The sequence below is a fragment of the Hevea brasiliensis genome, chromosome 15 (genome assembly GCF_030052815.1).
Source record: "Hevea brasiliensis isolate MT/VB/25A 57/8 chromosome 15, ASM3005281v1, whole genome shotgun sequence".
Classification (NCBI taxonomy): domain Eukaryota; kingdom Viridiplantae; phylum Streptophyta; class Magnoliopsida; order Malpighiales; family Euphorbiaceae; genus Hevea; species Hevea brasiliensis.
This window is the reverse complement of record NC_079507.1, coordinates 61,155,756-61,160,017: the sequence shown is the minus strand read 5'-3', so window position 1 is coordinate 61,160,017 and position 4,262 is coordinate 61,155,756. Positions and strand designations below refer to the sequence as shown.

Here is a 4,262-nt window from a genome sequence, read left to right as displayed (position 1 = left end):
ATAGATTGGAATAATAAAAATAAATTCTAACAAAAGATCATCATAATCAGTTCAGTGATCAGATTAGTACAGGATGAAACATATATTCTCTCGTACTTACAAATAGACAGAACTTATTGAGAAATTATTGTCTAAATCTAATCTATTATAAATCTAAGACATAACTATGCGGTACTCATATATTTAATAAATGTATTTCATCATATATTTTGTGTATTAAATCTATAATGTGTCAAATTTAATTAAGAAAAAAAACCATCTTTTTAACTTTTGGGTGCAATTATCTTCAAATGAATTGAAGCGTTCCTTTCACATTTTCTACAAAAAGAAGTTTTTTTTTTTCCTGACCTTAATTGAAAAAAAAAATTACTTTACATCAACCGAAGAGAAACTTATTGAAGTAATTAACTTGTTTGATCTAATTAAGCAACTTCATTGGCTACTCGTGTTTATTTTAAGGGTGTTTAGTCTAATTCATCATGTAAAATGTTAATAATTTAAATTTTGAAGACTTGAAACATTAATTAATTTAACCTTGCATTTGGAGAAAAAATTGAAATGTATTGAACTTGATATATGTTGAAAATGTGTCTCAGCTACTAAGTTTGAATAAGTCAAAATGTGAATTTGGATGATATACTTCATTAGACAGTAGCTGTTAAGATTTAGTCAGGATTTTATGATTTTATTGAGATTTTGAATTGTGTTTTAGGTTATATAAATATATGTTTAATCAATAAAATGTATGACAATTTAAAGACTATTTAGTCTCAATTATATGCTTCTGTATCCTTCCTTTAAAAAAACAACAAAATATATATATATATATATATATATATATATATAGAGAGAGAGAGAGAGAGAGAGAGAGAGAGAGAGAGAGAGAGAGAGAGAGAGGATCATAATGGGCTAGGCTTCACTTGTAGTGTGTGGGTCTTGACCTTCTTTGATATAGAGAAGAAGTGAAGGATTTTGGATTCCCCTTGCTTATTCAGCCTGCTTAATTAATTTTACTGCACATAAAGTATTATATAAATATATAGAAAGTATCAATCCATGTAAGAAAAGCACAAACATCATTTGATTGAAAGGATAATTTAAGCTCTGCATGGCCACTTATAAGTAGAAAAATGCAGAATCATACACAGCTGAATCAGTGAGTAATATGCCGCAGCAACAACACTGATCAAAAGGGTACATTTAAGACCTTTTTTTCTTGTTTGATAAGCTGATGATTTTATTAAAATAGAGCTTGCATAATGTAAACTGATTCAGTGTGCCTTGGTGGTGGTCTTTGCAATCAACTGTTGGATATTGTAAGGGTAAGCTTTGTCAGGAATGGAGGAATTATATGCTAGATTTTCCAGGGCTATATTTGCTGCCTCGGTCGGCCGGTACCCATCCCAGTAAAAGTAATCATTCACGTTCTGGCATCTGTTTGTTTTAGGATAACACATCCCATCATAGTCTGTTTCGCAGCATGGCCTTGTGTCTGCATGAAGCCTGCGAGAAAGAGAAATTAATCGAGATAAGTAAAGCTATCCTAGAATACACCACCTGATTGTAGCTTCCGAAAAGTATAGTATGTACCTGGGAAAATGCTCTCGGATGTTAGAACATAGATGTTGATACAAGTGAACTTTGCATTGGTGTAGTTCTTGTTGAAGCTGTCAACTACTGTACTAATCCTGCTGTTGAAGATATGAACATCTGTGTCGATGATAGACACACAATGTTGAACTGTGGCATAAATTTTCACTGCAGCTGGGCTGCAACCCAATGGTCCTAGCCCAAATATAGCAATTTTCCTGGCTCCAAATCTATACAGTTTCTGAATAAGAATCATCACAGGGGAAAAATAACATATTAGAGAGCCAGCAGTGCATCACCGAAGGAACTATCAAAATTAAAATAGAATACTAATCATGTAATGGTAAATACTAACGTTCAAGTGGTTGAACAAGTAACCATCAACAAGTTTCCTCTGCATATGCCTCTGATGGGAATTTTCGGGTTGGTTCTGACCCATTATTCGAGGGGTATAGTAGTTTACCAGGTGTCCATTGCTGCAAATTCCATCACTATATAAGCATTTCTGAAGGTAATTGTTAGTCTTGTTTTTGTTGACTAATATATTGCCAATGCGTCGGACTATTTTCCTGTGGAATTTTATTTGCTGGCTGAGGCTAAAGCAAGTGACCTGCATCACCCCCATAAAAGTGCCTGAGCTATCAACATTCAAATAAACAAATGGATACAAAAGAATTGGTGTCTAAACAGAAAATAAAAATTATACCCTGCTTCCTGCAGTTGCCATTTGCATAATTGCTCCTCCAGATGCATAGGTTACACCTTTGAGTATTTCTGAGCCATTTCCAACTTTTCTGAAAGGTGGGATGTAATCCTTCAACCCAACTTTTTCAGCTGTGATGATAATAAAAGAAAAAAAAAAGTTCAAATCAACATGAGAACTGCCTGATTAAAGGAATTAACTACGAATTTATTTGGTAATAATTAAGGGATTGAGGGAATATTATCGGACCAAGAACATCAACCATGGTTGCGTTGCTGAACCTTCCTGCAGGGCTGTCAGGAAAAACAATCCCATACGGCAAGTAATTGGCTATATATAAGCATCAAGGCCATCGTCATTTACATTAAATGCGAATGAGTCTCCAAAAATGAAATAGCAAGGAACACGTTCTTGTTGCTGATGCCGGTGCTGCTGCTTTGTTCCAAAAACGCAACTTTGCATATTTGAATCAGCCAATAGAACAAAAACCAACTAGTATAGTTCTGATTACCTAGCCATCACTCCTGAAATGAAATATCAAGAATCTGGAGTTTTTTACCGTACAAGATTACTGTAGAAGAAAAAAAATAACAAAATTGAGTGCGATGTGAAAAAATTAAGGGAATAGAGTGAAAAAAGTCGGGACGCTAATTAAAAAAGCATGTAAATGCAAAAATACTAGTATTAGTAGTGTTTTAATATCTAAAATGCTAGTTATAATAGCATCCAAGAACACGCTACTATCACAGGCGTTTTTATGCTCAAAGCGCAACTCATAATAGTGTTTTTATATCAAAACGCTACTCATAATAGCGATTTTATGGAGAGTGGATTTCACGGTCCAAAACGCTACTTATAGTAGCGATTTTGTCCAAAGTAGCCATCAAATTTTCGTTATAATTATTATATATAAAAAATAATAATGTATAATAATATTTATGTTATAATTTTTAAAACATAGTAATTTTGTATTTTTTTTAATATAATAGTTTTGTAAATTTAAAATATTAAAGTGTAAAATTGTAACTGTATTAAATTAACAAAAAATATGTACTATAATTTTTTTAGAAAATATGTTAGTTTTATAAAATAAAAATATTAAAGTATTATATTTGAATTATATTTTTTGAATAAAAATTTAAATTGTAATTATTTTAAAAAATAATTAATTATATATATTTAAAGAAATTAAATGTTAAATGTAAAAGAGTATTGTACAATTTCAAATTACTAGAAATTTTATGTCCAAAAAATAACAAAAACATGCACTATAATTTTTTTTTAAAAATATGTGAGTTTTATAAAATAAAAATATTATTTGAACTATATTTTTTGAATAAAAATTTAAATTTTAATTATTAAAAAAATAATTAATTTTATAGATTTAAAGAAATTAAATATTGTATAATTCAAATTACTAGAAAATGGTCTCAATAAACTAAATTACGGGAGAGAGTGAATGCCAATTAATGGAAAGTCTTTCGTATGCAACACGCTAGCTTAATTAGCATCATGAGGCCATACTTGTACATATAGACATAAAAATTTGTAATAATTTATACACGTTAAAAAAATTAAAATTGTTTAATTATAATTTCACAAAATATTTGTAATATATAAAAAATAAGAAATGAAGTAAAATTCGTTGCTTTAATATTAATTTTTATTTTTATTATAATTATGAATAATTTATTTTGTTGATAGCAATTAATAAATTTAAATTTTAAAAGAAATTAAATTATTATTTATTATGTGTTAGCATTTATAACAATATAAAATTTAGATACTGTAATTGATTTTCAGTTAGTGCCAAATTAAGTTATTAAAAATTTGTAGGAAATTAAATTACAATTTGAACAAAAAATTTATAGTTTTTAATAAAGTGTGGGCTGCATTGTGTATTATATAGTCATTAGTTTTGATTACTTTTTTATTTTAAATTTAATTGTGTAAAAAATATAAAAATTGT

General features: G+C 29.0%; 1 pseudogene; it reads right to left on the bottom strand.

Annotated features, from left to right (window-relative positions):
- Positions 1-1,096: 1,096 nt before the first annotated feature.
- Positions 1,097-2,755, bottom strand: LOC110644744 (GDSL esterase/lipase At1g29670-like; annotated as a pseudogene).
- Positions 2,756-4,262: the final 1,507 nt, after the last annotated feature.